Below are 10,755 nucleotides of genomic sequence, written 5' to 3'. Positions count from 1 at the left end.
TGTCCCCAAGTGTCAGGTCTACACGTTTTTTGAACACCTCCAGGGATGGTGACTCCACCACCTCTCTGGGCAGCCTGTTCCAATGCTGATCACTCTTTCAGTAAATAAATTTTTCCTAATATCCAGCCTAAACATCCCATCACAACTTGAGGCCATGATGAAATTGAACGAATGATTTCTCAGTACAGCTTCTGGAAATAGCTCTGCCATGAGCTTCCGCGACACAAGTTCATTGCTCTGCATAGCAGTATCAGCTAGTCACAAGGAAGCCCTGAAGGAAGTGCATATTAACTGATCTGCTTAGTGCTTTCAGCAGTTATGCCCTTTGCCATTCTTTGAAAGAATGGGACTGCCCTGCCTTCCGAAGCACTAGCCACTGCCAGAGGCAAGGTTCCCAGCACTGCCTGTCACTGCCGTGCCTGACACCCTGCTAACCACTTGTGCCTGGCACGGTGGATGCTCTATCTTGCTTCTGATCACTGCCCAGTAGCCTTAAGATAAGTATGAAAAATCTTCTTATGACCCCATTTAAACTCCAGCTGCAATGGCTACAACTCCTCTTTTGTGTTTTTCTTTCATTATAATGTCTTGTACTTTCCTTATGGTCCTTTGTGGTTTCTTTTAGATTGTAAACCTTCCGGGTTTGGCAAAAGCCTGCATTACCAAGCTATGTGCATTTACAACGCCATATAAAAGATTATTACTTTATTGGTCACTTAAGCATTCCTAGTTCATAATCTTTAATGTGGCAGTTATTTATCCAGTCGTGAATAGAGCACTGCTGCCAAGTCAAGGCAAATAAACACTATGAAAGACCTTCATCTTTGAAATGAAGCCATTTCTGTCCCAGTCATTTCTGGTTTTGCAAAAAACCAGTCATATTGTTACCGAGTGCCAAACTATTCTGATCTTAAAGTGCTCTTAAAGCAACAGTTGGATCTAACATTTGCACGGAGGTTTTCACCTGAAGCACTTGCAACGTTGGTAAATAGGGCAGTCTCCAGTGCACAACCACAAGCCCGAGGCCTTCTTACCCAATACTACTGCACCCAACAGCCCTGCCTGCAGTGCCAGTACGACCCCCCACCGCCACCCCTGCCACCCCCTCACGGCCCCCCACCGCCACCCCTGCCACCCCACTTCGCCCCCATCACCCCGCCCCAGCCCCTCTCCCCGCCGCGGCGCGCGCCCCACTCGGCCTCAACGCCGCAGACACCGTGCACGTGCCGGCGCCGCCGCGGCCTTTGCGCATGCGCGAGCACATCCCGCAGCCGCCGCGACCTTTGCGCATGCGCGGCTAGCGGCCGCTGTCTCTCCAGGTCCTGCCGGAGGCTGCCCGAGAGGCGCGGCGGCGGTAAGGGCGGCCCCAGCGCGGCCGGCGGGCGCGCTTCCACCGGCACCGGGAGCCAGCTTGGGCGAGGGCGGAATTCGGTGCCGGGTCGGCGGGACCTCGGAGGGTAGCGCCTTCCCGGGGAGCAGCCGGGCGGGACCGGGAGGGGGCCTGCCCCGAGCCCGGCCTTCGTCGGGCCGCTTTCGCGGGGCGCCGCGCTGGGACTCGCTGCCGGTGCCGGGCGGTGCGAGGCCGGCGCGCCCGGGGAGGCGCTGCCGGGGGGGCGTCGGGACGGGACGGGAGACCCCGAGCCGCGGGTTCCCTGGGCGCTGGTGCCGGCGTGTCACCGGTGCCGCCGCCGGGAGCTGTCGGTGTGCGAAAGCGCTGCCCGCTCTTCTACCCTCGGCTGCGAGCCGGCCCGGGCAGGCTCGGGGTTAGCCTCTTCGTTTGTTCCAGTGCGTGGAGGCTCTCACAGAAGGCGTTTAAATGGCTTGTGGGGGCCTTTTGGCCTGAAGGCGCCGTCGGCACCCTGCTGCTGCGCTTGCTTTCCTGCAAAATATGTCGAGACCGGGGGATGAGGCAGGGACAGACCCTCTGATTGCTGGTAATGCTCACCCAAACACTCGGAGTGTACGCTTATCCTGCCAGCTGGTCCCAGTTAGAGGGAGAGTTTATGCTCACATGAAGAGCTCTCTAAAGCCAAAGCTTATGTTCTGCAGCTTCTTCCTTGAATATTTTAAAATGTCTATCATGAAAGCAACCTTTTGTTATGAGGTTGTTTTCATGTTGGTCTTTAACTAGTAGCCACTCTCTGAAGCGTACACACATGTACCCACAGCGCATCCGCAAGCAGGCAGTTGCTGTTGGGATACTGGGGCTGCCAGAATGTTACCCAACCAAACACGGGATTTAGGGTGCCCATTTAGGGTGCCAACTTGCCGAAATGTTCCTCAGCCTTTCTCGGCCTATGAACAGGAGAGCAAATAACTATGCTTAGTTGACTCTAGCCCCAGGTGGTGTCCAAGGGCAGCAGGAGGGATGCTGTCTTGCAGGTGCTGTGTAGCTGTGAGGAGAGGGAAGTTGGTGCTTCTATATCGAACTGTATTACCTTAAAAACTTGCATTTTTATGTCCGGTTCCTACAGGAAGCTGGAGCATCTGAAAGCTTTTCTGGCTTACAGGAAATCCCAGTGGGATTGTCAGAGCATCCAGGAATACCCAGAGCATTTCCTTCTTTGTGCAATCACTAGCAGTTAGACTGTGTCACAAAAGACTTCCCTCTAAGATAGTTACTTTGCAGGAACAACACTGATAACCTAAATCCAAGGTCTCCAGCAACATTTTGTTAGCTCTTTGTTGCTCCCAAGCAGTACGTGATACTTCTGTCCTTTGTAATTTGCAAAATGGCTGTGGATAGTATTGCACAATAATTAGCTGTTGGGAATCTTTGTGCTGAATGTCTTCTCTGTCATTAATATTTGAAAGTTTGCAGGTGTTCCTGTAGCTAGAATTTGAATGCTAGGGAAGGCAGCTTTCTGCTTCTCTCTTTTGCTGTTAATAATTAAATGCTGCCAAGTAAATGTTTCTAACAGGCTATCCATGGCCCCATCACATATTTAAGCACCGTTGCTTTTCCCATCTCTCTCCTTCAATTGCAACCTTTGTTTTTTCCCCTTGGTTGTCTTTGCTTCTTCACTCCATTAATTTGAAATCTTGAAAAAGCCTCCCTCCTCTGATCAGCCTTGCCATTTGGACTGTAAAGAAAACTGAAAAAAAAATATTCCTGAACTAAAATTATCCTGTCCATAAATTTAAGGCAGGCAAGCACACAAAGCAAGCCAGTCCACGCTGCACGTCTCTCACCATCTCCAACACCAAGGTTACTGCAATCTGATAATACCACTCTGGCATTTGTTTAGATCATAAGTGCCTTTGCTTCAGTGCCAAAGCTGGACAGAGTTAGTGACAAGCAAATTATTGTCAACAGACCACAAATATAGTCCTTGCTGTTCTAGCTCTTTAGAATGCACTCTGCCCTTCCATTAGGTTGGAGAGGCCGTTAAAGCTGCTTGTGTTAGGCTGTACATACGCATGCTCAGAAGCAGATAGATGTATGTTAACACTCAAAATACATAAACTTTGTTAATGGTCTGAAAGAAAAATAGCTATTTATATTCCATCTATGCATAGCCTTGAATTGTGATTGAGAACTAAAGAACTAAAATTTCTTTTAAATTTCTGCTCATTTGGGGGTGTCTTTATTGACGGGTTTAATTGCAATATTTGCATTTTTATGGCAACTTATTTTGCAGTAAATTTATAAGTTATTTTATATTAAAAATTTATAATAAATTTATTGTAGTGTATATTAATATATAAAATACTAAACTGACATGTTTGCATGGGGGGGGTGTGTGCAGTGGAGTTTGTCGACGTAATGATAGTCTTTAGCCATTTGTAGTGCCTTTTGTACTTGACCAAGGCAGTCACGCGACCTTTCTGATATAAAAATAGACAGACCTAATTGCACTATATTAATGATTGACTTGCTTATAGTCCATGTGTATTGGTGGGAGTACATGCTGGAGATGTCCAGCTGTGGAATCAACTGTTTTAAATTCTCGAAGACTGATATATGAAAATGCTCATATCTCTGGTGTACACACTCTTAGGCTTTTCCGTATCTCATTTGTTCTCCTCTCTGAGCTTTCAGACATGTTGCAAAAGACCATGTGTGGTTGATTCCCACTCTCTCAGGAAAGAGACTCAAAAGAAATCTCATAGACTGCCATTGTGTGTATTAATTAGCATGCTTAATTGTGCTTGGGGTGTACGGAGCTAAATGTTAGCAAATAGATGTAACTTTGGTGTAGCTACACCAACACTGGATTATTTTGTTAAGTTTTCCACGGGAAAAAAACTTAAGGGAGAAATAACTCATGCACAAAGTAGTTGTAATGACTGTATTTTGCAGGAAACTAGAACAGGGTTATTGCAAAATCTGCTAGGCTGAATAACATTCATTTGGAAAGCAAAATAATGTTTGACAGATTTGTTCAAACTTTTCTGCCTAATAGGACAAGGGCCTCTTATATTGACCCTCAGCAACTCAACTGATCTAACATACATCAGAAGATAGTTATTTTTGTTTTGGAACTCGGTATCTAAATACCATAAGTTGCAGAGCTGGTATTCTAAACCCCCTACCTGTGCAGCAAATACCTCTATTAGTGCTAGGAAGAGAGATGCTTTCCAGAGACTGTCTGTTTAATACAGAATTCTGTACTTGTGTGGAGAAGGGTTGAGGGGAACACAGCAGCCAGCTGCAATGAGAATATTAGCTAAAAGTATTTATGACAAACATGCCACAAGTAGTAATCCTGCTTGTGATTTTAGAGGCTGAAATGAGTTGTTTATGCTGTAAGCATTTTAACAATGTGGTTAATTAGCCGCTCTCCTCTCTTATGAGGATATTTGTCCCTCCATGTTTTCTATACCATAATCGCAAGTATGAAGGTTGGAAGCCATACAGCAGTGCAGGCAGGTACCTTTTTTCTTTTTTTTTTTTTTTTAAAGGTATGGAGGTCAATGGTGCACCTCACACACATGGATGTTGCCCAATGCATTGTTTAAAAAAGTCTAATTTTTTAATTTTTTGGCTCCCATCAACAGGCCCAGCAGAAGGGAGTAAATAAGAAGATCATCTTACAAGGACAGGTTCTAAGGTAAGGATTGATAAAAGCACTTCAGTCAGGGGAGTGGAGGAGTGTTGGGATCCTTTGTTTTGTTTGGGGTTTTTTTTGTAATATCTTCACTGTATACAGAAAATGTTCGCTTTAGAATCTGGTTCCATGCAGAGACTAGATTCCTGCTCCTGCTTTACTTTTCAGTAGGCCTGTAAGCCCTCTCCTGCAGTGGAGAGACTTTGAATGCATTGGCCAGTGCACTGTTAAGTCCCTTTAGGTTTACTCAGAACAAGCACATCACTAAAGAACACCATCAACAGCAAAGTCTCTTCTCAAATATCCTGTGCACTGGCCCCTTAACTATCTTAATGGCCTAACAGAGCTAGTCTTTCCAAAGTTTCTCCCCTCTAGTAAGATTAGAGGTTAGCAATATACACTAATAGTAAGGTTATAATTTCAGCAGCCAATCTGTTGTTATAAATACCCTTTGATTTTTAAAATCATAATCAAAATAATGCAGAACTAGTTTGGGATTCTACATCGATGAGTTTTTCATTGTCAAATGCTGTTTCTGTACCTTCGCTGCTGCAGAGGATGTGTTTGTTGCTGCTGTTGGAAAGACTACAAAAGTAAGCGTCAAAATAACGAGATATATTGTTCGAGTTCCCTGAAATGTGGCTATTAGCATGCTGCCTGAGATTAGGTCCTCCTTTAGTTGTAAAGTGTATTTGGAACTGGCATGATGTTGGTGTCTGAACTCTCTCATGTGTAGGATAATCTACCCTTTGTTTCAGGAAAGGGGTAATCCATTATCAAGGATACCAGATAATTGAAGCTTTTCTTCTGAGCAATCTTGGGGAAAATTGAGAAAATCTGTAGGGTTTTGCAGAGCTGGAAGAAAATAAAATCTGTATAAAATGGCACCTTTAACATTGTAATTTGTATATGCTTACCTTACTGTAAATCGGCTTTTGTTTTCCAAGAGAAAACTTCTACACCATTAGCACTTAGTGCATAGAATAATGAAATAATCTGAGATGATAATGTATTCCTACCCCATTTTTAGCTGCCAGCTGAAACTATGGAAGGACAAAACTTACCCTAGAATAAACAAGATCTAGTGATAACTTCTGGTGTGAATAGAGTGTCCCTCCCTATTTGCCTACTACAGAGGCAAGGAGTGCATGCAGCAATTTTCGTAGGCTCACTAAGAGTAAGGACTTGTGTGCTTGATTAGCCCAGGGTTACTGGTTCATCCAGTCAGTATCTAATTTAGGTATCCCCTAAACTCTCCAGCACTGCCAGATTAAGTATTTATAAATTGCACTGGGAGGTCTTAGATCAATATAAACATGTCCTATCAGTTAATTTTACAGAAGAATTAAAGTAGTATAAGTGTCCACACTGATATTTCTACAGCTTTGATTAAATCATCTTTTTGGTTTGTTTTAAAGGTGATGTGGGGAATAGGGACGTTGGCCTGTTTCATTAACAGACTTTAAATGGCAGAGTTATATTTTGAACCTTTTGCAAGAAAGAATGTACAACGTTTGTCAGGGTGGACATATTTTTGATAATGTGAATATTGTGAGGAAACTGAATTTGATCATTTGTTGTAAAAAGAGGATATATATTTGTCTATATATTGTATATATACAATATGTATGTGTACAATGCAATGTATGTTTTGTGTGTATATGTGTATGTGTGAATGGAAAGTATATTTGTATTTAAAAGATACAGGCTGAGACTGCAATGAGCTAGTTCTGCTTGTACATTACTTGAAAAGCAAAGGCTTCCTTGTAGCCTGCAGGCAAGGCTCCTGATTCTACTTGGCCCAGCCTAGCAGATGTATTGTCTTGTTAAAATCGATATGGAAAAGGATGCAATTTTATGGAACAGAGGATAAAAACAAAAAAATCCCAGTTACAATATGGTATAGCTCATGACTTGGAGACTGCTGAGGTTGCCTGTAGGAATGTGTATGGGGCTTTGAAAAAAGGTGTGTTCATGTCCATAAAGCAGCTTGCTTTCTCAGTGCGATACTAACCATAGCAGTCTGAGGCCAGGGGGTTCCTGCTGGTTGGGAGGCTTGTTAGGTTGTAGGCAGGCTGCATGAGTTTTGGGACCTGCGCTCACCATGGTTTGGGATGATGAGTGTTCAAGCAGCTTAGCAGTTGCACAGGTACACTGTCATCTAAAGTCTGGCCCAGAGTAGAAACTAAACACTTCATAGAGAAAACTCCTGGACACGCTGTTGTGATACTCGATCACAAAAAATGTTGAAACTGTTCAGACAGTGGGAGGAACAGGTCTAAAAGGTATGTGCTTTTTAACTTCTGAATGGTTTTCTTATACTAATAAATCCATAAACATTGCCACTGTCTGTGAAACGCTTCTCTGCAAACGTCTCTCTTGGATACCAGAAAAAGGTCACACCTAAGGTTGTGGCTTCTACTTATAAAAATCTCCATGTCTTGCCATTCATGCTGCCTGCTGCTGTTCTGGACCTAAAGAAACTATGAGCACATAAGAAACAAAACATGGTTACATGTACTCCTGTAGAGAAGGTTTAGATAGGAGGAAAAGAAAAAGATCTGTGTTCAACATAAACAAATGCAAACATTATGTCTAAGAGGAGAACATTTCAAAGCACAGATGTTTAAAGATACTTTTCTGCCAGTAAATGCTTGTAGTGAGAGAGATCTAGAGGTTATTCAGCCGCCTGGGCTGGAAGGGAGGGACGGATCACAGAACAAACCTCCCATAATCCAGGAGGAAGCAGTTTACGACCTGCCGAGTCACATGAACACTCACAAATCTATGGGGACGGATGGGATCCACCCAAGAGTGCTTGAGGAAGCTGATGGAGGAGCTTGTCAGGCCACTCTTCATTGTTTATCAGCAGTCCTGGCTAACCTGGGAGGTCCCAGACAACTGGAGCTTGCCAGTGCGATGCCCATCTACAAGAAGGGCCAGAAGGGAGGATCTGGGGAGCTACTGCAGGCCAGTCAGCCTGACCTCAGTACTGGGGAAGATTATGGAGCAGTTCATCTTGAGTGTGCTCGCCAGGCATGTGCAGGATAACCAGGGGATCAGGCCCAGACAGCATGTCTTCATGAAAGGCAGGTCCTGCCTGACCAACTTGATCTTCTATGACCAAGTGACCCACCTAGTAGATGAGGGAAACGCTGTGGATGTTGTCTACCTGGACTTTAGCAAAGCCTTTGACAGTGTCTTCCACAGCATCCTCCTAGAGAAGGGGGCTGCTCACGGCTTGGACAGGCATACTCTTTGCTGGGTTAAAAACTGGCTGGAAGGCCAAACCCAGAGGCGTGTGGTGCGCGGAGCTAAATCAAGCTGGCAATTGGTCACAGGTGGTGTTCCCCGGGGCTCAGTTTTGGGCTCAGTCTTGTTTAATATCTTTATCAATGATCTAAATGAGGTGATTGAGTGTGCCCTCACTAAGTTTGCAGATGACACCAAGGTGTGTGGGAGTGTTGATCTGCTTGAGGATAGGAAGGCTCTGCAGAGGGATATGGACAGGCTGGATCGATGGGCCAAGGTCAATTGTATGAGGTTTAACAAGGCCAAGTGCCGGGTCCTGCACTTGGGCCACAACAACCCCAGGCAACGCTACAGGCTTGGGGAAGAGTGGCTGGAGAGCTGCCCGGTGGAAAAGGCCCTGGGGGTGCTGGTTGACAGCCGGCTGAACATGAGCCAGCAGCGTGCTAAGGAGGCCAACAGCATCCTGGCTTGTATCAGGAATAGCGTGGCCAGCAGGACCAAGGAGGTGATTGTGCCCCTGTACTCGGCACTGGTGGGGCCGCACCTCGAGTACTGTGTGCAGTTTTGGGCCCCTCAGTACAAAAAGGACGTTGAGGTGCTGGAGCGTGTCCAGAGAAGGGCAACGAAGTTGGTGAAGGGTCTGGAGAGCAAGTCTGATGAGGAACAGCTGCGGGAGCTGGGGTTGTTTAGCCTGGAGAAGAGGAAGCTGAGGGGAGACCTTATCGCTCTCTACAACTACCTGAAAGGAGGTTGTAGTGAGGTGGGGGTTGGTCTCTTATCCCAAGTAACAAGCAATGGAACGAGAGGAAATGGCCTCAAGTTGTGCCAGGGGAGGTTTATACTGGAGATTAGGAAATATTACTTCACTGAAAGAGTGGTCAGGCACTGGAACTGGCTGCCCAGAGAGGTGGTGGAGTCACCATCCCTGGAGGTGTTCAAAAAACGTGTAGACCTGACACTTTGGGATATGGTTTAGGAGGCCTGGTGGTATTGTGTTGATGGTTGGACTTCATGATCTTAGAGGTCTTTTCCAACCTGAATGACTCTACGTGACAGATGTCAAACTGATAGAGAGCATTCAATGCAAGAGAGCAGGAAAATGGATTTGCTACTGTGTAGGAGCTATTCCCTGACAGTTACACTGCATCTTTGGTTGTACATAGTGCTTCCAAACAGAGAAAGATATACACTGGAGGTATTCAGGGGGAAAGATTGAAAACTGAAGATTGCATGTTCAGTGTAAAAATTATCAGAGCCAGAGTTTGCTGTTGAAGAGACATCTCTTTCTAGTTACTTCAGTTTTTGAAACAAAGGGAAGAATAATAATTAGCACAATATAGGGATTTTTTTTCATTCTTAAAATTTGGAAGAAACCAGAAGGAAAACACAGTCAATATAGTAGGAAAATTGTATTGATTTTTCTGCACTACTTTGGCAGATTTTGTTTTTAAGTGGAACATTTTTAATACATCGTGTGAAATAGTTTTGTTGCTTAAATGCAGTTTTCTTTTGGTTTTTGGGAGGTGGGGGTGGGGAGAGGATAGGGATTCTCTTCTCTTTAATTGTACTTGTTGTTCCTTGGTTTGGTTTTTTTTTTTTTAATGAAGTAGACAGGACAGAAAGCTCCTGATCTATGTCTTTGATAATATTTACCATCCAGTATCGTCCTGCAGTGCTCTGTTCTTCAGCCTTTTCACCCTTTGTGGAAGCTTCAACCATTTATTTTCTCCTTTTTTTTTTTTTTTTTTTTTAGCAAGAGTATTTTGGGGTTTTTTGCAGACTTTTAGCTTGTTTGCTTTTTTGGTCTTTATTTTGTACCTCTGTGGTATCTTAATGATCCCTACAGCTCACAATATCAACTGTGGCTGAGCATTAGAAGTGCTTGTATCATCCTAGGGCAGGGGTGGGAATGAGGGGGTGCTGCTTTGTATTGAAGTACTTGCAGATATAAGGCGTGCCCATTCTCCTAAATATAAGCTACTGTCATTTATTTGGCCTGCAGTGAAAAGCTCATTGTGTGTCTGAACTTTTGACTGTAATAAAGTACACAATACATTAATCACAGATAATTTAAAAAACCTGTTTAAGAATACAATAGTACTTTCCTAAGAATGAAAGCATGGGATTCTAGGACAAACCTTCTGTGACTGTACTTCATCTACAATGGTGGCATCCCAAGAGAAATTGTCTAGATGCCTAAAATTATTTCCCTGTAGCATACTCTTCTATCAGGTCTTTACCAGTTACTGAGGAAAGTGAGAAGTTTCTAGACTTTGTCCCAAAAGAATATCAAAAAACAGTGGGGACCAGCTAACTAATCCCCTATTGTTATGGGTAAACTAGTACTAGAACATTATTGAGAATTGTATTCCTGGAAGCCCAGCTTGTGCTGTACGCAGTGCCCAGGGCAAATCATAAAGAGATCGAACGGCATTTAACCTCGTTAAAGCAA

General features: G+C 44.4%; 1 protein-coding gene across 4 annotated transcripts in view; it reads left to right on the top strand.

Annotated features, from left to right (window-relative positions):
* Positions 1-1,270: 1,270 nt before the first annotated feature.
* TBC1D24 (TBC1 domain family member 24) overlaps positions 1,271-10,755 on the top strand; it is a 33,364-nt gene continuing 23,879 nt past the window's right edge. For 2 of the 4 annotated variants that reach the window (XM_075105879.1, XM_075105875.1), the window contains exons 1-2: positions 1,271-1,354; positions 5,002-5,054. The gene's annotated coding sequence lies outside the window, so the exon portion shown is untranslated. Of the gene's footprint in view, positions 1,355-1,681; positions 1,935-5,001; positions 5,055-10,755 lie in introns of those variants that run through there. The other 2 variants (XM_075105876.1, XM_075105878.1) reach the window with 2 other exon arrangements.

Source organism: Phalacrocorax aristotelis, chromosome 10 (assembly GCF_949628215.1).
Source record: "Phalacrocorax aristotelis chromosome 10, bGulAri2.1, whole genome shotgun sequence".
Taxonomy (NCBI): domain Eukaryota; kingdom Metazoa; phylum Chordata; class Aves; order Suliformes; family Phalacrocoracidae; genus Phalacrocorax; species Phalacrocorax aristotelis.
The sequence above is the reverse complement of the archived record's forward strand: the minus strand, read 5'-3'. Positions and strand labels throughout refer to the sequence as shown.